Source organism: Cupressus sempervirens, chromosome 11 (genome assembly GCF_028749045.1).
Source record: "Cupressus sempervirens isolate cs-2001-9-10 chromosome 11, ASM2874904v1, whole genome shotgun sequence".
Lineage (NCBI taxonomy): Eukaryota > Viridiplantae > Streptophyta > Pinopsida > Cupressales > Cupressaceae > Cupressus > Cupressus sempervirens.
In genome coordinates, this window is record NC_143128.1 from 850119678 (window position 1) to 850145432 (window position 25755).

Here is a 25755-nt window from a genome sequence, read left to right on the forward strand (position 1 = left end):
ACAGTAGCTTTAGGGTTTCCTATCATCTTGTTTTCTGTAAATCCTTGTACAGCCGGGTTCTTCATTTTTGTGTGTTGCTTTGTGCTCTCTGAAGAAGTTTTCATCTTACCGAATGTGTGGTCTGCTTTCCCATAGATTCTGAATTCTTGCATAGACTCAAGTAGTCTATCATTCCTAGATAGAGCCACTGTTGGTCTGACTTTTTGTGTAGTAGAAGTTTTCTGTTAAATCATAGAAAAGTTAGATGTTCTATTCCTAAGTGAAGCATAGGGTTTTGGATAATCCATCCATAAAAAGTAATCATCATGTAAACCCTATATCCTCTTTATTCATAAATTTTCGGGTGCAAAATTTTGAATTTTCAAAAAGAGACGAATATGCTGTCATATCCTTTTTTCCTTTTCTCCTGGGTTACCTTTCTTCTTATTTGTCCTAGCCATCAGATCCGAGTAGATCTACCATTGTTGTTACCTCGCTATGACAAGTTGCATGCTTATTAAGTATGGCGAGGTAACGAATGCTGAGTATTTTAGGAGGCAGGACCGTAAAGTAAAGATACGGTGATCAAAGATTTGCTTATTAAATGATTTATTGTGCAGGTACATTTTCCAAGTTACCGTCCAAAAAGGATAGGGACCCACTAGAAATATCTGATATCAGAGACGAAATGATGGTTTTTCCAAATGTTCTGCCACCTCGCTATCGGAAAAATCAAACACTTCGCCGTTAGCGAAGTAGCGAAGCCCCGTAAAATGGTAAAAGGTCAGCAAGATCTTTGGTGACGTGGAATGATAAGTGACTACAGTAAATTTTGACATGTGCCAACTATGCAGAGATCCGATTCTCATTAATGCCTTTCTGACTGAATGTACAAAAGATCCTGAACGTTAGCTTGGAATGGATCAACGGAGCTCGCTACCTTGCTATGAAGAGTTGCGAGGGAGAAAATTATAGCGACATAGTGAGTTGGGCCCGCTGCCTTCTTTCTTAACAAGCCCTATAACGTATCTTTCAATCAATTCTGGATCAGATCCATGATTGTTGTCGCTTCGCTATGGCAAGGTGCTCGTTCTTTATGCATAATGAAGTAGCGACATGTTGACACATGTTCTCAGTCGTCAGTGGGTCCAGGTATAAGTGCCATCAAAGAAAGAATTCTGTACGTGGTGAGTTCTCATTGGGTAAATTGACTGACATGAAAAATGCAACTCCTAGTTGTTCTCTCTGCACCACCTGATCGTAGGATTTTTGAAGATCGACGGCGCAGTTTTAAATGAAAAATGTAGTGCCAATCTCTGTATTAATTAGACAAGAAAGCTTCGTCTGTGAGGAAAAATAGAGTATAATATAGAGAGATTTCATCAGTTTCATCTCACGCGAGCAAAGATTTGGAGCCATTCTTGTGCAGAAGCAATTACTGAAAGAAAAGCGCGCCAAGGTCTGGTAGAAATTGTGAAGTTCTCTGTTCGCAAAAAAATTGTAGGAATACAGAGGAAAATAGGGACAGAATTCAAGTAAGTAATATTACCATAATCTTCGTAAGCTTTTCAGTTCTAAAAAGATAGTCCAAGATGCCTCCGAAGAAGGGATTTTCAGGTGCAATAAACTACTTGGATAGAAATGTGCATGATGATTTGCTTGAGTTGCTTCCTGAGTCTACTGTAGAAACGGTGCAAGTTAAGAGGTTAACCTCACTGAACCCTCGGCTAAGGATAGCTGATGGATTGTATGATAAGGGTAATTGGGTTCAGGATGCTCAAACTTCTCAAACTGGTTTGAGTTTATTCAAAAAATGGTTTGCAGAAAGGAAGTTATATGCCCCTCATGCCAATATATGGAATTTTGATCTTGGAAAGCTTGTTGTTCCCAGTGTGTTTATGGATTTTGACCTGCTTGAAGCTATAACAAAAAATTATGATCAAGCCACTAAGGTAGTGAGAAGAATGGATGGTGAGGCTTTAGTTACCATCAGTCAGAGGAGATTAGGAAAGCTTTCAATCTGGGACCTCTCACTATGTATCATGTGCCCATTAACTTGATAGAGTTAGAAAAGGAATATATGTCCAAAAGGGATGTAGTTAGACAAGGTGCACTGAAAGCCCACATAGGCCAAATTGGAGGCCTACCAACAATAACATCATCTTCTAAAGAACCATTCAAGAAATCATGCTTTAATGCCAGGGCAGTAGAGATATATAGGACCCTGTGCAGAATCTTCGGAGAGGGCGAAGAAGATTTTATTCCGGTGAGCTTCATGTATATGATCACCCAAATCTCCTCTTTTGCATCTTACTTGGCTAATGAGATTCACCAGGGATTGGTGGGGATTGCAAAGGGCAAGGTGGAAAAGGTTTAGGGTCAGTACTCCCTATTGATGCATATGTTTCTTTTTAAAGGGGCTACTTATTTCGGTAAAGAAATGGTTTTAAATAGGGAACAAGAGGGGGAGGCACTGCCAGTTCAATTATGGAGTGCAGACATGACTTGGGAAGCAGAAAATGATAGCTTTGTTAGATTTGATAGACACTTTGCCTCTAAACTAAGATGCCTCATGTTGAGTGACAATCCTAGAATTCCTAAGGCATTAATGCATCTTGTCATGCCTATGGACAAACCCCATAGTCTAAAAGTTTGACATAATTGGGGAGATATTATCCCATATCCAGTCTCAACTGTCATTAGGGTCTATGGATTCAAAGGGACACCCCATGTACTACCCTATCAGGTACCTTTAAAGGTAGGGATAGCTGAATTTTGTGGCAGTTGGGAGGAGTGGAGGAGACCTTTTTGCACAAAAGGGGAACATGATCAATTTTTCCTACTTGCACTATAGCTCACCAATTTTTGATAACTAAAGAAGGGTGGATCTTTCTCCACAAAATTTTGGATCAGTATAAGATGGCAGTGTCTCATGCTCGTTTTTGTGACATAGATGGTTTCTGTAACTCTGCTCTTAGACTTAGGATCAAGCTTCGTCCAAGTCAGCATGATTTCTATTTTCTTGAAGATATAATAAGGAATGAATATTCTCTCCATGATCAAGAAATAAAGAAACAAAAATGGAGAGTCTATTCAAAAGTTTTGGAATTCATTAATTGTTTTGACAAAGATTACAGTCCTCTTAGTAATGCTGCAACCAATGCAGATAAGATAAATAAGCTCATGAATACATTCTTTGGGATAATGGAAGTAATGAATGAGAAAAAACAACATTTTATTGATTCTTTTCCAGATAAAGCCAGAGAAGTTATGAGAAAATTGGGTTTCACTCCCAACATTGGAATGGGTCCACTAGTTGTACGAAAGAAGAAAGGATATACTGTTGTTCAGCAACAGATGCCCAGTGTAAACAAAGAAAAGAAGGTAGTTGAATCTACTAGTACTGTCCTGGAAGAAAGACCCCCTGAACCTTCTCCCAAAAGAAGAAAAATAATAAGGGAAGAAGGATCCCCTGATGAAGGTTACTCACTTTCTCAAACTCCAATGAGAATTGAGGAAGAGCAGCTCACCAATGAGCAAATTGAACAAATGGGGTCACAAGGAGAAATTTTTGTTACTCAAGTAGAAATTGATGAAGGGAACCCCCTAGAACCTCCTATGCCAAGTTTTGAATTAACTGTAGCAGATTTTAGAGGAAGGGAATTGGACCCTGTTTTGGAAGAAGCCAGTCAGCAATTTTTATCTGATAACAGTTTTGTAAGATCTAGGGCTTTCCATCAGTTTGCATGGAGGGCAAACATGCACATTTTTTAGCAAAGGTGTAAAAATATGAAAACAGAGCATCCAAAAATGGATGAGCCCTCCATTCAAAATCAAATAAAGGAACAAATGATGCAAGAGTTCCAGAATATAACCCCTGATGAGGGTAGACAGATGGTAAAAGGTGCAAATATTTTATTATTGCCCAATTGGGATATTGCTGATGCATTAATTTTTAATTCTGTATCAAATAATTTAGGACTACAGGATCCAAATAAAGAGGAATTCTTGGGAACAACATTCAGTAATGATCAAGCTGCCCTTGTTATGTGGTCACTAAGAAGAGGATCCAGGACTACTTCATCACAGCTTGACGATTCAGGTCTAGCAGGGAGTATCATTGTAAGGAGAGTTGTTGATACTTCAAATGTACAGGCAGCCCACATGAATGTGGATTATTCTAAATTTTCCTTGGCCACTGCAGAAAGAGAAGAAAAGGAAATGATTGATTTGCACAGTAAATATGAAATAGTGGTGGATGCTTACAATCAAGAGGTAAAAAAGAGAATTGAGCTGGAAAACAGGGTATCTCAATTGGAGAAGATACTTGGAAAAAGGAAAGTGGGAGAATCCAGTACACTGAGAATTGCATACCCTTCACAGTCATCTGTTGGATTAAACCCTATCATTGAAATACCTGACACCCCTGAAAGGCCCCAATTCTATACTACAGAGGAATTTGAAGTAGAAAAAACCAAATTACATGAGTGGCAGATAGAATTTAGAAATCAGCAGGAAGAAAAATGGAAACAGGGTGTGACATATCTGAGGGATAAAATACAATGGTCAACTTTTTATGATCAATTGACAAGGATTGTAACCGTCATAGATGAGTTGAATAAAGAAAAGGATGGACTAACTTCTCTTGCGTAGAAATGGAGAGAGAGAAATAATGATATTACAATCATATGTATATCTGTAGTCCAAATGCCTTATCATCAAGTTGAGAAGATTTTTGATTTATTGAATAAGTTAGAAAATTTTGAGAATGAAAGAGATTTTTTACAGAGAAGATTGATACTCTATTTTTCAAAATATCTTGCTGAAAAATTCACCTTATTTCCTTGCACTTTAGAATCCGTTGATACAGTAAAGGAAAAAGAAAAATGGAAAAAGGAAATGGATGAGTTATTCGATAACAGAATAATAAACATCATCAGTGAGACTGGCCATTGGTTTTGGGTAAAGACAAACGAGGAGCTAGTAAAAATACAATTGTATTATACTGATATGAGAAAAGAATTGGATGATTTAGAAGAAAATGCAAATTCTTTAATAAAGATACAAAGAGAAACTCTAAGTTTTGATTGGACAGATGATGATACTTTTAATAAATGGAAAAATTAGTTTAGGGAACAGATGTCAGAAGACAATGAGGAAGAAGATGCAAAAGTAATAGTTACCTTTGTAATCAGCAATGATGACATGGAAAATCCCCAGGTTAAAGTGAGTTTGCAGGTAACAGAAGATGATACATCACTTACAGACCTCATGGGTATGTACTTCGAAGATGAAGAATGATTGTAAGATCAGATCACAACAACTAAGAAGCATAACAGAAAGGGACCCGCCAAGAAATGTTGTTGTAATTAACCTTTCCTGTATTTTGTTTTTGTCTCTCTTTAGAAGGACACCTATCAGCTTCTTTAGCCTGAAGCTTGTTGCATCTCACACTATTTAAGTGAGATCCCAAGGCTAAAGAATGGTCCGAATTCTATTTTTACTAAGTGTTGTGCTTAGTCCTGTTTTTGGTCCAAACATTTGAAAAGCAAGTTTGTAGTATACTTTTCTGAGAATACATGAATGTAGAAAGAGCTGTGCTTCTTTTCTGAAGGTTTTTCTGGGTCGATTGTAAAGGATATAACATTTTCAAAGGAAATGAATATAGATTATGAACTTTCCCCATATCAGTTCTTTTTGAATTTTGTCTCCTTTTAAATGCTTAGCTACCTTGATGTTGTGTGAGTAAAAGCTTATGCAATTGATTGCAATCTAGTAGGGTTGTATATCCATTTATTATTGCTGTTAATTCAATGGATTAAATAAGGGCTCTGATGAATGTGATGAGATTTCTTAGGTATTGAAAAGGATTTTTGAATGATAAATTCTGATACGAATTGCTGATAGAATTTGTTGCAAAGCAACAAATTAGATCTAAGAATTTGCTATAGACTCTGAACCCCAATGGATTAGGCACTGATCGAAATTATTTCAGCCAAAAGAGAATTATATTAGAACTGGTATCATGAAATCAAATTTTACTTTTATTTCTTGGAAGATATTCAAAGTTGGCCAGCACTTGCCTGGATGGAATGTTTTAGCTTCATTTAGCCATTGCTGTTGAAAACATCTGTAGATCTATAGAAGATTTCTTGGCCATATCTGTTCAAGGGATGTGTTTACCAATTTGGTAAGAGTTATGTATATGTTTGAGGATTTAGAGATGAAAATTAGAATGAAACTAAGAATAATTCTCATATAGTTGTTCCATTTTTGAACCATCCCCGGGTACACTCACCTTGGTTTTGCAGAGCCAAAAGAGTAGAAAACTGTCTATGGTTTTGTTTGAAGTTGGGTCCTAGTACTTTGCATATGCAAGTGTTAATGAGAATTGGCTATTCTTTAGGTTGTATATGTACTAATATCTAGGTAGTAAGCCTTTTGTCGCTTAGTAGTTTTAGCACTATTTTATAAATCAAAAACACCAACAGCATCATGGGTCACAAAAGGGAACAAGAGGAAAAAGGTTGTCCATGTCCCTATAGAATTAAAAAAAATAACATTGCAAATTCTTCTTGGTAATAGTCGGTACTTTTCTGACTTAAGGCAAAGTTATATACAAGATAGGGAAAAGGCAGCTAAGAGAACACTCATAGATTTGGAACTAGTAGCAGAAAGGTTGGATGATAGGATTATCCAAGCCCAACAATTTATGGAAGATGATGATTTCATTAAATCATTTGAGTTCAATTTTTTTTTGTATAAAATAAAATAGACTAAGTTGGCATTGAAGATGAAACCAGGAGATTCAAATGAGCAAAAATTAGAACTGGTTGAGAAGCTATAGTCCTATGATCCTGAGAGTGAGGTGATGACTCTTGAAGAGGCAAGGTACCTTGTACAAAGAAGTGGAATGTTGCTGGTACCTAGTTGGGATTTGGAGCAAGCATTTATGCTTGATCAGATAAGAAGACAAGAAAATGCCATTTCACATGAGGCATATAGTGTTGATAGATTAAAAAGAGGAATAGGGTTCAAAATTGACACCAAGTCTCTAGAAGTTTGGACAATGGCCCCTACATCAAATAAGCCTAAATTGAAGGATGTGTAGAGCACAGAACAAGGCAATATGGTTGTGTGGACTTTATAGGGCACATTAGGCACAAAAATCTCAAAGGCCATGACACATTTTTCTTTCATGATTGAGGGCAAGGTAGAAGAGATAGAGACTGGGCTTGCCAAGGCTATACATGATTACATTGATGTGAGGAAGTTCTATGAAGATGAGCTTAGGAAAACCCATGTATACAAAGAGAAAATTAAAGAGCTTGAGGCTAAGGTCCAAGCATTAGAAGATGAGGTTGCATCTCTCAAAGTGACAATTATAAATAAAGAGCAAGTGGTTACTATAGAGTAGAGCCAAGAATAGAGAGATCAATAACAACTAGCTACAGACACAATTGATGCCCCAACCCAGATAAACAAGTTGGAGGCAAGAGATATAGAAAAACCTAGCAAAATGAGCATTGATGCTCCACCTACTCAGCAAGAAGATGAGGTAAGGACTACTATCCTTAAAATTTTGATGAGCCACAGGGTTGAGACTCTAAAGAATATATCACAATAGGCTCACAATTTTTATATTTCTTTACAAAGTGCTAATTAATTTTGCAATGAGGCACTTTCATGACTATCACCCACATTCAATTTGTGGGGGCTATATACATAGTTTTTAGAGAGGCTTATTGTACTAATGTCTAAAGAGCCATATTTTCCTAATAAGATAATCACAATAAAGGAGGGCTTGGAGGTAGTCAAAGAACTAATTGGCTTCTTCACTAGCAAACTACAATTCATATAGGAGAAGATACAAGTTTTATTTGAGGGAATTCAACCCTACATACCACCAATTTTGGATGTTACTAATACAATGAGGGATTGGCAGGAATGGTTTGATTCCTTTGGTGCCATTTTGACATAGGAGGCCATTGTGGCAATTTTTGAAGATAGCTCTGATACCCCTTATAACAAACTGATTGACTCCCTTTTCAAAGAAGAGATAGACTTTAAAAAGTTTTTTTTTGAGTCTAAAGCAATTAAAAATTCTAGGTGGACTAAATCCACTAAAGACCTAGAGGAGGTCAAAACTATAGAGTGGCCGATCAAGTGAGAGATCTATGTGTGGGAAAAAGTGGGAGAAATAAAGGCCTTACTAGTAGGAAGCAAATAAAACATTATTAAGGTTAAAGGAAAATAAGAGATTAAAAGATAAGATTAGATACACTGATCACTTTATCAAAAGGATAAAACTCTCATAAATAGGCCTATCAAATTTTGAAACTTTTGAGGAAATAGATGGTAGAATAAAACAAAGCAAAGTAAAGATAAAGTGGCACCTATTGAGTCCTAATTTTGGATCAAGCACAAGAGAATTTTTTTTTATGTCTTTCCTTTCTCTTTTCCATTAAGGTGATCACATGTGCCCTCCTCCCATCTATAGCTTGTTGCAATCCCATGTAAGAATTTCTAAGACTAGGAGTTGAAGTTAGAATTCTATACATTTTTTAGTATATGTTATTTTACAGTTCGTCCAATCTTTTGTAATTGCATGAATGTGCTCAAACTTTTGAACTTGAGAGAATATTGAATATGAATGATCAAATGGCCAAGTTTTGAGCTATATTGTGAGTCTATATCTAGTGTTGTATGTATTTTCAAAGGAAATAAATACAAGTGAGAATTTATGCATATATGTGTATATGATTTTTGTCTCCTTTTTGCATATCTGTGATTTTGAGATGGAAATGAGCAATGTTCTTTTAGTTTATCACAATTCAGATAGATTGTATATCTCCCATTGATTGCATTTAAATTAAGGAATTAAGTAATTTATTTCAATAAGAGGTAAGGTTTTGGGTATATGAGAGGGATATGATAATTATGAAGTTCAGAGTTTACTATTGACAAATTTAATTGCAAGTCAGTTGAATAGGTCCAAAACTGCTGGTATTGACTCTATATAATGATGGATAAGGAACTGATCACTTAATTTTAGTTTCATGTTGGTGATTTGTATAATTGCAAAATATATACATCAATCAAAATCAATTTTCCATTTTAAGTAATGAAGAACTAAAGTTGTTGGTCAACCCTTATTTTTAATTGCTTTCCTATTGATTAAAAATAGCCATTGTCATCAAGAAGTTTATTAAAAATCTAAGAAGAATACTATGACCATTCATCTACTATAGGAGATAGTCTTGAAGAGAAGAATATAAAATTTATTGGATAAATTCCTAAGGTTTTCCCACATTGGCCCTATAGAGCTTAAAGCGAATGGAGTATTCATAGACTCTATTGAAGTTGGTCTAGAAGCTAAGATTGATTATACTAAGTATAGGACTTAGCTAATCCTTAGGTTGGTTTTCTTCTTATGTTTTCTAATATTGAGTTTAAGGTACCTAGTAGTCTAAAAAAACAACCAACAGGGTGATCTTCATGTCTTGATTTTTTTGGAAGCGCATCATGCATTGTATGCCATACATCCCGGTGTCAAGAAGATGCATGATGATCTTATAAACTATACTTTTGGGTAGGGATGAAGCATGATGTTTTGATTTTGTGGCTTGATGTCTCAAGTGTTAGTTTGTGGTGACTAATTAGGAAAGTACTATACATACTTCATAAATTCTTTGGGGCCCTATTTTATTGGGATTTTGGGCTGAAATGTAATTATTAATTATAACACCAAAGTGGTAAAAATACTTGTATAAAAGGGCTTAGGGTTAAGGATTATTTCAGTGTTGTGATGTAAAAATTGGTTTTTGTAGCAGTATTGAGCTGTAAGGGATTACAAATCGTAATTAGGTTGTAACCACTGGATTATAATAATATAAAACTTTTTGTTTGGTGGACGTAGCCCAGGGATTGGGTGAACCACATTAAATCTTGGTGTCTTGTGTTCTTTTCTATGTGATCTATTATTTTCTAATATTGTTTATATTTGCATGTAATTGTTATTTCTATCTGTGGTTTAATCCTAACAAGTGGTTTCAGAGTGAGTTTGTTATTTAAATTATCCTCTGTGAGAAAGTCTCACGGTTGAATGGGAGCAATGGTAGATGAGGGTGAGCTAAGGGTTGATAGGTTTAATGGGAAGAAATTTCAGTTATAGAAGATGCAAATGGAAGACTATCTTTATCAGAAGGATTTATGGAAGCTGTTGGAAGACAAAACCAAGAATCAAGGATCTATGTCAAATGATGACTGGGATCTTTTGGACAGAAAGGCACTTGGAAGCATTTGATTATGCCTAGCACCATCCATGGTATTTAATATTAAAAAAGTGAAGGCAACAAAAGAGTTGATACAAACCCTAGCAAAACTATATGAAAAGCCCTCTGCTTCAAACAAGGTATTTCTCATGAATTATTTATTTAATATGAAAATGATAGAAGGTGGATCTATTGCAAATCATATAAATGAGTTTAATACTATTACTTGTTAATTATCTTTTGTGGGTATCAATTTTGATGAATAAATTAGGGCTCTCTTGATATTGTGTTCTTTTCCTGAAAGATGGAATGACTTGGTAATGGCTATGAGTAATTCTATTCCTAGATCTAGTACCCTAAAATATGATGATGTGATCAATGTTATTTTCAGTGAGGAAAATCATAGGAAATCCTCAGGTGGATCTATATCAGGAAGTTCTTTGAATGCACCAAACAAAGGAAAAACAAATGAGAGAGGAAGTAATTTTGAAAATCATGGGAAATCAAGAGGAAAGTCAAAGGGGAGGAGGTCTCAATCGAGAAGACTGAACGACTACTAGTACTATGGGAAAATAGGGCATAAGAAAAAGATTGTTAGACTCAAAAGAAAAATGAAGGAGATAAACCTAATGGATACAAGGAGGCAAATGTGGTAAGTAACAAATCTAAAGAGGATGCTTTGATTCTGTCTTTAGAAAGTGTTGATAATTCATGGGTTTTAGATTTTGATGCTTAATTTCATGCTACATCTCATTGAGGTTATTTCATTGATTATGTCCAAGGGGATTTTGGACTTGTTTATTTTGGGGATAATGAACCCTATCAAATTTTTGGAAAGGGAAAATTTAAGATTAAGTTGTAGAATGGGAATCATTAGCTACTACATGAGGTAAAACATGTTTCAAGGCTAAGTAAGAATTTGATTTTAGCAGGTTAACTTGGTGATGAGAGTTGTGTAGTTACTTATAATGATAAAAATTTGAAGGTTTCGAAAGGTTCCCTTGTAGTAGCAAAAGGTGTGAAAGTAGGCACCATATATCTTTGTATAGGTCATATTTTTCATCTACTTTAATTGTTTCAGAGAAAAATGAATGTTCATGAATAGTTGCTAGAGTTGAGCAGGGAGAACAAATAGCTACTGTAAATTCTAATACAACATTGTAGCACAACAGACTTGGGCACATGAGTGAGAAAGGTATAAAAGTACTTCATTTAAAGAAAGTTTTACCAAGTCTAAAATATGTTAATATGGATTTCATTTAAAGTTGTGTGTATGGAAAACAAAAGAGAGTGAGTTTTGTGTAGACTAGTAAGGAAAATAAAAAGGAGAAATTAGAGCTTGTGCATACCAATGGATGGGGACAGGATCAAGTATCTCCCCTTGGTGGATCTCATTATTATGTTACATTCATTGATGATGAAACTATAAAAGTATGAGTTTATTTCCTTAGATAGAAATATGATGTATTTCAAACTTTTAAGAAATAAAAATGCTTGGTTGAAAATGAGACTGGTAAGGAATTAAAATTTCTCTGATCTAATAATGGTGGTGAGTATTGTAGTTATGAATTTGAAGATTATTTCTCCTCTAATGGAATTCCAAGACAAAATTTTTTTCCAAGGTCTCCATGGGAAAATGGAGTGGTTGAACACATGAACAAGACTATAATGGAGCATGAAAGGATCATGAGGTTGCATGCTAGGTTTCCCTTACATAGGTGGATGAAGGCTCCTCTACTCCTTTGGGTTGTGGTATTGGAGAGGAAGCATGGACTCGTAAGAAGGTGAGTTATTCTTTTCTCAAAACCTTTGGTTGTGAAGCATTTTCTTACATAGATTCTAAAAATAGAATCAAGTTGGAAGCTAAGTCAAAGAAATGTGTATTTGTTGGATATGACATTAATGAATTTGGTTATAGGCTTTGAGATTTTGAAAATCATAAAATTGTAAGAAGCAGGGATGTCATATTCAATGAGAAAGTGTTGTACAAAGACCTATTGCAACAACATGTGAAGAAAGAAGATGATTATGTAGTGCTAGATGATACTATAAAAGATGATGTTCAAGCCATTCTTCATGTTGTGCAACAACCACAAAACCAAATACCACACACACCAATGAATGTTAGATGGTCAACAAGGATGAGTATACCTATATAAAGATTTTTTCCCTCTTTGTATTCTATTTTACTTACTAATACCGGTGAACTTGAATGCTATGATGAAGCTGTGTAGGTGGATACTAAGATTCAGTGGGAGTTTACAATGAAAGAAGAAATGGACTATTTGCTGAAAAATAAGACATGAGATTTATGTAAGTTCCCTATAGGTAAAAAGGATTTACAAAATAAGTGGGTTTACAGGTTAAAAGAAGAGGATGGAGGTAAGAAACGATTTAAAGCTAGGTTAGTTGTAAAAGGATTTGCACAAAAAAATAGAATTGATTTTGATGAGATATTCTCTCCTATTGTTAAAATGACTACTATCCATAGTGTTTTAAGTATTGTGGCTACTAAAATTTGCATTTGGAGTATCTTGATGTTACAATAGCCTTCCTTCATGGTGATTTGGATGAAGAGATATATATGGTTCAGCCACAGGGATTTGAGGTCAAAGGTAAGGAGAACTTAGTTTGCAGATTGAAGAAAAGTTTATATGGCTTGAAGCAAGCACCTCAGCAATGGTATCTACAATTTGATAGTTTTATACATGAGCATGGATATAGTAGGTGTCATTCAGATCATTGTGTTTACTTTAAGAGGTTGGATGATGATAACTACATTATTTTATGTTTATATGCTGATGACATGCATGTAGCTGGGTCTAAAATGGATCAGATTAAGGGATTGAAATGCCAGTTAGCACATGCATTTGCTATAAAGGATTTGGGGGTAGAAAAACAAATCCTTGGCATGAAGATTTGTAGAGATGAGAAGAATAGGAAATTGAAGCTATCTCAAGATGATTATGTTGAGAAGGTGTTGCAACATTTCTCTATGGAGAATAAAAAAGCTGTCAGCACACCTTTACCTGGTCATTTGAAGTTGACTAAGGAGATGTGTCCAAGACACTAGAAGAGGAGGATAAGATGTCAAAGGTACCCTATGCTTCAGCTTAGGAAGCTTGATGTATGCTATGGTACTTACAAGGCTAGATATTGCACATGTAGTGGGAGTCATTAGCAGGTATATGAGTTATCCAGAAATCTAGCATTGAGATGTAGTCAAATGGATTCTTAGATATTTGAGAGGAACATTGAATAAGTGTTTACACTTTGGGGGCTCTACTACTGATTTAAAGGGGTATGTTGACTCATATTTGGTAGGGGATATTGATACCAGGTAAGTACTATAGGTTATGTCTTTACTGTTGGTGGGCCAGTCGTGGGCTAGGTCTCTAGGTTACAATATTTTACTCCTTTATCCACTATAGAGGTAGAGTATGTTGCTACTACAGAGGCACCCAAGGAGATGATATGGCTTTAGTTCTTCTTGGAAGAATTGAGACACCCTGAAAAGGATAATTATTTGTTTACAGATAGTCAGAGTGTCATTTATCTTACAAAGAATTCAGTCTTGCATTCAAAGACAAAACACATACAGTTGTGATACCATTTCATTCGATCAGTTTTGGATGATGGACAATTAAAGCTGGACAAGATACATATAGATGGAAATCTAACAGATATGTTTACAAAGGTAGTGACATGGGAGAAGCTAAATTTCTCTTCAGCTTTGATTAGTCTTTTAGACTAAATAGGAATAATAGAACAACAAAGTCCAAGGTGGTTTGATCCAGTGGGAGCCCCATGTGATAGCAGTATTTCTATAGGATTCATCTCCAAGTGGGAGATTGTTGTCTAGTGTGGAGTTTGATCAGTCTTCAAGTGGGAGATTGTTGTCTAGTGTGGATTTTGATTAGTCCCCAAGTGGGAGATTGTTAGTTTGTGGTTACTAATTAGGAAAGTATTGTACATAGTTCATAAAAAGAATTGGGCCCTATTTTATCAAGATTTTGGGCCGACATGTAATTATTAATTATAAAACTAAAGTGGTAAAAATACTTGTATAAAAGGGCTTAGGGTTAGGGATTGTTTTAGTGTTGTGATGTGAAAATTGGTTCTTGTGGTGGTATTGAGCTATAACGGATTACAAATTGTAATCAGGTTGTAATAATATTGAACTTGCTGTTTGGTGGATGTAGCCTAGGGATTGGGTGAAACACATTAAATCTTGGTGTCTTGTGTTCTTTACTGTGTGATCTATTATTTTTTGATATTGTTTATATTTTCATGCAATTGTTATTTCTATCTATGGTTTAATCCTAACATCAAGTTCCAGAGAGTGAAGGCAAAGCATTAGCATCTAGAGTGTCATTTGCAGTTGCATGCCATTCTAGAGTTGAAATGGATACAATATTCATTGATTTTATCATGGGATTGCCTATGTCATCATGGAGGCATGATTGTATCATGGTGATAGTGGAAAAATTGTCCAAGGTGGTGCATTTTTCACCCATGAGATAATCCTACACAACTTCTTCTATAGTTCATGTTTTCTTGGAGTATATTGTTCATTTAGATGGGATTCCTCATTAGATTATTTCTAATAGAGATCCAATGTTTACCTCAATTTTGTGGACATCTCTTCATCATGCATTGGGCATGTAGCTCAGTTTTATTTCAGCATATCACCCAGAGACTAGTGGTTAGAATGAGAGAGTGAACTAGGTTCTAGAGGACATGCTTCACATGTATGTGATGGACAGGCAGGTGAAGTGGGAGGATTATCTATATCTTGTTGAGTTTTCATTAAATAATGGATATCATACTTCTCTTGGCATGTGACCTTTTTAGGCCTTGTATGGTAGGTCATGTCGTACCCCTTTGAGTTGGGATCATTTAGAGGACTAAGTTCTTTTGGGTCCAAAGATGCTTCAAGATATATAGTAGCAGGTTGTTTAGATTAGGGAGCATTTGATTACTACTCAAGATAGGTAGAAGAAGTATGCAATTGTCCATAAGTTGGATTGTCACTTTCCTATAGGTACAAGGTTTTTTTGCTAGTGCAGTCGAGGAAGAGCCCCATTCATTATGGGAAAAGCTCTAAGATGGTGCCATGTTTTGTCAAACCATTTGAGGTCCTTGAGAGGGTTGGTCCTATTTCTTATCGACTAGCATTATCACCTAGCCTATCATGCATTCATAATGTTTTTCATGTTTCTATTTTGAGACAGTATATTCTTGATGTGACCCATCTTCTTGATTGGGATGATTCGTAGGTAACAGATAGGCAACTTACTTTGGAGCCCATTCATATCCTTCAGCACTAGAGGATGACCTTGCAAGTTAGGACATCAAGTAGGTAAGGGTTCAATGGGACCCAAGTGATGAGACCTCTACAACTTGGGAAGATGCTACATGATTGAGAGGATTGTACCCCTACTCATTTGTCAACTTCCATAAGTAAACCTATACTAGTGGGGGAGGATGTAGTGCCTCTCATGTTTGCAGTCTATACCTTGTTTATTTTGATTCAAGAGATACTTGATACTCTTATTACTTGTTCTTTGAGATGACCTGAGAATTGGATATAATACTTTGATTTTAGTATCATAGATGCTATACTACTATGCTATTCAATTTATCATATTCACATGTTGATGCCACTTTTGAGATGACAGTAGTTCTATGATGATATTTGGTTATCTGGTATTTGGACATATTTCTAATTCTATTATGTGATGGATTTAATACTATGGTGATTTACTTCATTTTTGGTTCTATACGCTTTATGCAAACGTGAGTGATGTAAATGAATTATTTAGGTATGAGTTGAATAAATGGTTAAATTGGTCATTTAATGCATTTATTGCTTCAACTATGATATTATATGCAATTGCACTTGATAATGTGTTTTAGTGTGCATGATCTGTATGTGTGATTTGAGAAAATATGCAAATCAAATCCACAAAGCCCATGAATACTTGCATGTAGAAAACCTATCAAAAAGAAGAAAATGATAGGAAGAGGCAAGGATTTGATCTAAAAAAAAGAAAATTATATATTCAGATGAAGAAGAGATAATAATTACCAAGAGATCAATCCTTATAAAAGGAGATCAAAACCCAAAAAGGGTAACCTAATAAGTTACAAAGGGTAACCTAAAGGTGAAAGCTATTTAATAATTACTAATTAATTATTAAATAGAGAAAGCTAAAAATTGCATAAAGATAAATTTAAAGAAGGGAGAACAACTAATTTAATAAACGAAATTAAATTAACCTTTTTCCCTAACACCCCTCTTAAGATGAGAAAAAATGCAGATACAAATAATGCAATGCTAAAAGCAAACTTGGGTCTTAGCAATAAGGCATGATGAGGTACCCAATCACAACAAAATCTCTATGAAATGGAGAAATAGAGAAAATCTAGTGGGAAAAGCTCTACTCCAAAAAGAGATAGCTAAAAACCTAGTGAAGGACTACAAAAGCCTCCAACTAGAGGAATGTTCCAGAAAATATAAACATAGAGTGATCATGAAGAAAACCATTGTAGCATGAAGAAGCCGCAAAATCTATCAAAGAGAAACTATTGATCTATAGAACCTCCACTAAAAATAGAACCTGACCAGGTAGAGAAGACTGTAGTCTATATCAAATTAGGAGGCAAAAAAAGGCAAACAATTGAACTCAAAAAAATAGATGGCATAAAACACCAAAGCCTGAAGAGCTGATCAATCGAACCAAGGAAGACTACAACCAAAGTAGGAATAAAAAGAAGAGTGTCTATATGGTAGATGATCCATCTCAACAAAATGCATAGGTATCTAGCCATTGCAATTTCCTAGTACATAGGATCAAATACTGAATACATAGCTCACTCCAACAAACCAAGGAAGCATTAGAAACAATAGAAGAACCCACCCTTAATGTAGACAAGGGTGAGGTGATAGGTAGCTAAGAAAGTGGGCCAAAAAATCTCCTGCAAAATAGAAAGAACCAAGAACATTAACAGTGAGGAAGAGGTATAGACACCTATAAAGGCTTGTGTCATCAACACATCATATGGGTAATATCATGGAAGGGACACTCACTTGACAAAGGAAGAGAGCACTAAAAGGAAAATAACTATCCCCCCATGACACTTTATAATTTAGAGTGAGTATAATAAATCACAATGATGAAAAAGATCCCAAAAAGTAAGGAGTGGCACTTTATCTTAGTGTGTTTGCATTAAAAATTCTTATAGATGATATCAACAATGATTAGAAAGGGCAAAGAAGCTAATACAATCCAAAAGAAGAGATCCCATGCCAAGAAAATGATCTAGACCTAAAACACCCAAAATATCTACCATAGTGCAAAAAAGAAAAAAAATATGATAGGAAGAGCACAGAGAAAAATCTAGAAGAAATTACAACATTTCAAAAAAGTAGGCTGAACTAGCTTTCTAAAAATATAATGTTTTCAAAAAACAAAGATGGGACCCTCAAGATATACCCTCCAGAGTGAAAAACTAAACATCCAACTTTGACTACCAAAATAGGCAACCAAACTACATCAACACCAAAAAAAACTTACACCATTGTCTCCATCTCAAAACTAGCTTTTTGATGCTTCTTTTAGATCGAATAAATACATCCGTATGCTCAAGTTATGGCCAAAAAACTAATAGTAGGTCAAAAAAGGACCCGAAGGGCTTGTAGGAGGGTTGATGCAATGCTGACATCATCATTTCACTACAAAAATTTGATGTCTTGAAGGCCATCATAAAAAAAAAGACTACCATGTGGCATACCACATGGCATCCATGTGGTAGTATGGGCCCCAAAATATAACATGGCACTACCACATGGGTGTAGAGTGGCAGTGGAGTCACTGAGGTGACAGCTAGAGAGGTGGGTGGCCGAAGGCGACGGATTGGTTCCCATAGTTGGTAGTTGGAGGGAGACTTGCTAGTGGTTGGTACTGTCGAGACCATAATGGTCAATGGGACCACTGGCAGTCACCATTGGCGGTTGTCAAGACTGCTAGTGGTTTTGGTGACCACTAGCCAGTTTACCTAAACCGTAGTGGCCAAAAATTGATTTTTTGGCAATTATTTTAATTTTCCTCTATATTGAACTATGTGTAGAGGCTATATGGCCTTGCCAGGCAATAAATTTTTGCCTCTCGAATCAATGTTCTCCAAAATGGACAAACTTTAAATGGAAACAGAGATTTTGACGCTTTCTAGATCCATCCATGAAGTTTGTTTGGCCTCAATCTACTCTGAAAATTAGTGACCCTCCTATTTTCTTAGGAAATATCTTAAAAACTCCAGATCTAATTTGTCAAACCCTTGTTCTCCCTTTTTCTCCAAATACTAAATAAGCTATAATAGATCTGACTCTGATACCATGTAGGATTTGAGCAAATATGCAAATCAAATCCACGAAGCCCATGAATACTTGCATGTAGAAAACTTGTCATAGAGAAGAAAAAGATAAGAAGAGGCAATGGTTTGATCTAGAAAAATGCATATTGTATATTCAAATGAAGAAGAGATAATAATTACAAAGAGATCAATCCTTATAAAAGGAGATCAAAAATAAAAAATGGTAACCTAATAAGTTATAAAGGGTAACCTAAAGGTGAAAGCTATTTAATAATTACTAATTAATTATTAAATAGAGAAAGCTAAAAAATGCATAAAGTGAAATCTTAAGAAGGGAGAAAAGGTAATTTAATAAATGAAATTAAATTAAGCTTTTTCTCTAACACTGTATCCCTGACAGTGGCACGTGGGGTTAGTGGTTCATTTATTCATATTTCACCAATGTCTTCCCTATATGGTCGATGTATCTTTAAATGTTAAATCAAACCTTTCGATAATTTGTTAAATCTAGACTCATTTCCATTATGTGATTTGACTAGTGGGTGTGTCTATGCATTTAGAGTTTTGCATTGTTGCGAAGTTGTTAAGGCCTTCTATGATTTGGGTTTCAAGGTTTTTTAGGCTTTGTTTAATTAATTCTTAATTTTTGACAGCTTTGCTGTAGGTGAATTCCTATTACGAGGGATAAACTATTTTCATTTGAGTCGATTTGGAGTCTAGCTAGCTTAACTAGCTATTTTCCCTAATCAAATATTCACTCGAAAAGTGAATAAGTACTAAAAAAGGGAATTGTTTTCTCACTTGTCACTTTTGAAAAGATAAATTTGAGAGCTTTTTTGAGAATCTTGTTCTAGAGGATCACGTTTCTATTCATTGTGAGAGTTGTGAGTGTGAGATCTTTGTGAGGTTAGTCTCATTGGATCTAGCTCAGGTAGACCTTGCCTTGCTTTAATTTGTGGCAATTTCAGTGGGCAATTTATTTTATTCTATTGTTTCCTATTTTAGCCCCTTTTCCTATGAGGTAGGGCTCTCTTATTTTCCTGTTTTAGCTTAGATTCTGTATCTATTTTTGGTAGCTATTTGTGTAGAGGCTAAGAACTAGTGTTCCTCTCTATTTTTATTTTCTAGTTCTACCTAGTTGGTCAGGTATGAAAATTTTCCCTATTTTCAGGATGAGGGTTTAGTGTTTCACGCTGTTATGCTGGTTGTTTTTGCATACAGTGTTTGAACCTGAATTTTATTGGATTTTTGGGGCTTTTGTACTCAAAGACCAAATGGGTTTTAATTTCAAAGTTTGCTAGTTTTGGAATTTTTACCTCATTTTATGTGCCACCTATTTTCTCAAATTTTATTGGCATGATGTTGGTCGTGGACCTGGATCATCCATTTGGATGTTAGTCAGACCATTGTTGCATTTTTATGTTACATTGGGATGCATGTCACATCCATCCTCCCTAGCTATGTGGATTGAGTGATATTTTTCTTGTGTTCTCATCTAATCCTTACATTATGATCTTTGTGATAGTGGTGCACCACACATGAGTTTGTGCACATTTCATTATTTGGTGACTTGCAAGGTTCAATCTCCTATGGTACTTCCGAGAGTTATGATCATTAGGGTTGGATTGGGAATATGCATGCCTATGAGCACTCATCATTTGATGAACATGGGTAGGGTAGGGTAGCATATAGAGGGGACTTCTATCTCATAGCCTAGCAATCATGGAACCACAAGTTGGTAGAGGGAGCTTTAATCAAGTGATGACTAACTGAAATACTAGGTGATAATAAAATTTAAGATAATGAAAAATGTTCTGTGCTAGAGCCTTCCATCGAGGAGTTGAATCTGCACAATCTAAGCTTGGGCTTTTGGATGGTAAGAGACTCTCCATGATGTCAACCTCTACTTAGTAGCCTATTGAGTGTCTGAATAGGACCTATAGTTTATGCATTGTCTCTGATCTTTGTTTCTATCATCATTACTATCTAGTGTGTGTGTTAGCCATATACACTTGTTTTATGTGTGTTTGAGGTTGGATCATTATCTCCATCAACATGGCGGGAGTGAACTTATGGGTTTCACATGGTTGGTAGGGATAGTGACCTATACCACTACTGGGGACCAGTGTACATAGACATTCTTTTGTCCTAGTGTGACCGTTGTTGGATGTTTCACTTGGTACTTTAGGTTCTAGAGTATCCTTTCTTATGATTTATGCTTAGAATGCTTGTATGTTATGTTAGTTATTTGATGCATTTCCTTAATTGTGATGTTTAGCATATGATTGATGATGTTAATTGATTAGTTGGAGTATCTATTTCTTGTTGTTTTAGCATGTTAGATTTCCAATTCTTATGATGTTATTACACTTTAGTAGTGACATCCTTATAAGAAAACTTTGATGATCTATTCAGTGGTTTGGGATGTTATGCATGGAGGATGACTAGAACTTTTGAGGTCTCATGATGCTATTATGGTTGGGAGGAATTGTGCTCTTAGTTCATTATTTTAGAACATTGCGATACTGCTTTTGTTCACTGCGATGTTGCTTTTAGTTATTTTCCTTCACTACTTTGTTAGATGGTTGTAATCAACTTCCATCTTTTAGTAATTTGATTGAGTGTCCTTGCCTCGATATGTGGATCTAGTACTCTTTGGTGTGGAGGAAATTGATTTCTTAACTTTTTTACCTTTTTGTTTCTAGTATGCTATTTTTGATTCTCACGTGAAATTGTACATTCTTGCATGAGAATGCAAAAGCTCGCGTGATGTGCTAGGTTTTCTTGTGTGGCTTTTAGCAGTTTCTCATGTAAAATACCACACCAGTGTTGGGGTACTTTGGCTACTAGGCCAACTACTTCCTTGTGCCTCTTGATGCATTTCCTCATGCAAAAGATAGTTTATTGCATGGTGTTCTGTACTTCCTAGTGCAAGAAATAAGGGGTATCACCATTTTTTTTGGGGATCATTTTTTGGTGTTTCTAGTACCCTTTGGGTTTTCTAGTATTTCATTTTCTCTATACTTTGGAGATTTTAGGTTCAGTTTTCATTTTGGTTTTCTTCATTCTTAAGTTGTTCATGTTAGTTTGATAGTGGAATTTGGAGATCCATTGGGTTTGGATAGTTGGTTAGTCTTCTATTGCAATCTCCAAAATCCCTATGTGATGTTGCCTCATGCTTTCATACTTGTAATTTTACTTTATAATCTTGGCTTATATTTATCCTTGTTCCAAGGATCTCTAGGTGGGGCATTACACAATATAAGCTAGTCTAGGAGATAGAAGTGGTTGAGGAGACACCTTTCATCAAAAAAGAAAGGAAGAAGGGGAGTAAAAGTTCCTCAACAACTAGGGCTATAACAAAAAATAAAACAATGGAGGATTATGGGATTAAAAAAAAAATGGTTAAAAACCTCCCAAATGGAATAGATAGAGAATTGTTTTAGAACATAGGAGACATAGTTCAAAAAAATATCCCCGATATTTTCCTAAACAATACTCCATTAAAGCAATAAATTTTTAATGTTTGGAACATAAAGGGGATAAATAGATCTCAAAAGCATGATTTTTTTCTAATTTCATCACTAACCATACAATTCAAATATTATGGCCATTCAAGAAACTAAGATGTAGCAAGATAAAGTTGGAAATGAGTTTTTTAAGGAGTGTAGAGTTCACTATAGTCTAGAAGGAGCCTTAAGTCATTTTGCTACTTTTAGGTGTTAAACTTTGGGATGATGACAATTACATTTCTATTGGACTCAAATGTATATTAAGGATGACTTATGTTGGATTTTATCTAATATTTATGCACCTAATAACAAGACATCTGGGAGGACATTTGGAAGAACTTGGTTAACTTAGATATTAGTTCTAAGATGAAAATTGGATAATTATAAGGGATTTTTATAAGGGATAAGTTTTAAGAGTCTCAAATTCAAGCTGACAACATGAAATATCTTATGGATTCTCACAATTTGGACTTATAGGAGGCTTCTTACACCTATAATAACATATGTATTGGTAAGGATCCTATGCAAATGAGATTGAACAAAAATCTTATATCTAATTGTTAATTATTTCTTCATGTCTACTCTTTAAACTATTTCTCAAGAATTAGATTTGATCACTTCCCTCTTTTTTTCCAAGCAACACTTATTTTTAGGAAGATAAAATCTCCTTTCTGTTTAGAGAAAATGTGGATTTTATGACCTCAAATACTTTCAAGAATAAAAGAATGGTGAATTATTAAGGTGGATGGTGGCTATATTTTGAGTGCTTAGAAAAAATATGAATGAATACGTTGGCCTAAGTGTTGCAAAATAACTCGAAAATAGAATGACAGGATTAGTCAATACAATTGTTGTCATTGATGGCAACACTCATGAAGGAAGGTTAACCAATAGTAAGGAAAAATAGGTGAGACACGAAAATGTGCATGCCTCACTCACACAAGTAATCTAAGTATAAGAAGACATATGAGCCTAAAGTCCAATTAGCCAAAGGATGCTAAGTGAAAGTTTTCATGTGTATCAGCAAACCAAGTGAAAGAAAAAAGGGATAGATATACAAGAAGATCCAACATGGCCACCCTTATGGACATCAAGCAAGAGACATGTAACTTCCTAGTTATGCAAAGAGTAAGAGTGCACTTAATTTAGGATTAAATGGTGATGCAAAAAGAGATCAAAAAATAGTTGGAAGAATTTGAATTTGAATTCTTCCCAACTAGAGTGAACCATCTAAGGTACGTGGCACCTGTGACTCCTGTATGATCACACTACATCTAATAGAAGCAACACACTACTATAATAGGAAGACAAGCTACTAGTAGGGGTGAATTCAAAATTTGAATTTGAATTCTAAGGCTTCCAAGTGAAGGTGAAATCGAAATATTAAAGAAGATAAAATGAAAAGGTAAATGGTTAGATTTCCAAGTAATTAGCCACAGAGCTATAGTGAGTTGAGCTAAGTGGAATATCAAAGAGGAGAAGAAGAGTGACAAGGGAGATTATCCTAAATGATCTATTGTGTCAAGGAAATATTATAAGAAGATTTAAAGGACAAGCAACACAAGGTTATCATATGCAAGTGTAAGGAGAGCCAAGTGCACCAATGATCAAAAGTTGAAGACTACAGAGTCAAGGTTATTGTTTACTATGGAGCCTAATCAGTCCTCAAGTTTTTCAAGATTTTGGGCCAACATATAATTATTAATTATAACACTAAAGTGGTAAAAATACTTGTATAAAATAGCTAAGGGTTAGAGATTTTTTTATAGTGAATGATGTGAAAATTGGTTCTTGCGGTAGTATTGAGTTATAAGGGATTACAAATTGTAATCAGGTTGTAATCACTAGATCATAATAATATTGGACTTCCTATTTGGTGAATGTAGCCTAGGGATTGGATGAACCATGTTAAATCTTGGTGTCTTGTGTTCTTTTCTATGTGATCTATTATTTTTTGATATTGGTTATATTTGCATGTAATTGTTATTTTTGTCTGTGGTTTAATCTTTTGGGGCTTGGGGCATTGCCTTGAAAAAAAATTGGCCCTATTTTATTAGGATTTTGGGCCGACATGTAATTATTAATTATAACCCTAAAGTGATAAAAAAATTTGTATAAAAGGGCTTAGAGTTAGGGATTGTCTTATAGTGAGTGATGCAAAAATTGGTTCTTGTGGTAGTATTGAGCTTAAGGGATTATGGATTGTAATTAGGTTGTAATCACTAGATCGTAATAATATCAAACTTGCTGTTTGTTGGACTTAGCCTAGGGATTGAGTGAACCACATTAAATCTTGGTGTCTTGTGTTATTTTTTATGTGATCTATTATTTTTTGATATTGATTATATTTGCATGTCATTGTTATTTCTATTTGTGGTTTAATTCTAACAAGTGGTATCAGAGTGAGGTTGTTTTTTAGTTATCCTCTGTAGGAAAGTCTCGCGGTTAAGTGGGAGAAATGCTAGATGAGGGTAAGCTAAGGGTTGACAGGTTTAATGGGTAGAACTTTCAGTTGGGTAGAACTTTCAATTATGGAAGGTACAAATGGAAGACTATCTTTATCAGAAAGATTTATGGAAGTTGTTGGAAGGGAAAACTAAGAATTAGGGATCTATGTCAAATGAAGTATGGGATGTTTTGGACAAAAAGGCACTTGGAAGAATTTGATTATGCCTAGCACCATTGATGGCATTTAATATTACAAAAGCAAAGATGATAGAAGAGTTGATGCAAACCCTAGTGAAACTGTATGAAAAGCCCTTCACTTCAAACAAGGTATTTCTAATGAAGAATTTATTTAATATGAAAATGGTAGAAGGTAGATCTATTGCAGATCATTTAAATGAGTTTAATACTATTACTAGTTAGTTATCTTCTGTGGGTATCAATTTGATGAATAAATTAGGGCTCTCTTGATTTTGCGTTCTTTTCCCGAAAGCTAGAATGGCTTGGTAATGGCTGTGAGTAATTCTATTCTTGGATCTAGTACCCTAAACTATGATGATGTGATCAGTGTTATTTTGAGTGAGAAAACTCGTAGGAAATCCTTAGGTGGGTCTCTACTGGGAAGTGCTTTAAATGCACAAAGTCAAGGAAAAATGACTGACAGATAAAGTAATTATGAAAATCATGGGAAATCAAGAGGAAATTCATAGGGGAGGAGGTCTCAATCAAAAGGATCGAATGACCACTGGTACTTTGGGAAACTAGGCCATAAAAAGAAAGATTGTTGGAATAAAAATAAAAATGAAGGAGATGAACTAGATGGAGACAAGGAGGAAAATGTGGCAAGTAACAAATCCGAAGAGGATGCTTTGCTTCTATCTTTAGAAATTGTTGATGGTTCATGGGTTTTATATTTTGGTGCTTCATTTCATGCTACACCTCATAGAGGTTATTTCATTGATTATGTCCAAGGGGATTTTGGGCTTTTTTATTTGGGGGATAATGAACCCTATTAGATTGTTGGAAAGGGAAAAGTTAAGATTAAGCTATAGAATGGGAATCATTGGCTACTACATGAGGTAAGACATGCTCTAATGCTAAGTACGAATTCAAGTTCAGCAAGGCAACTTGATGATGAGGGTTTAGTTACTTTTAATGATAAAAATTGG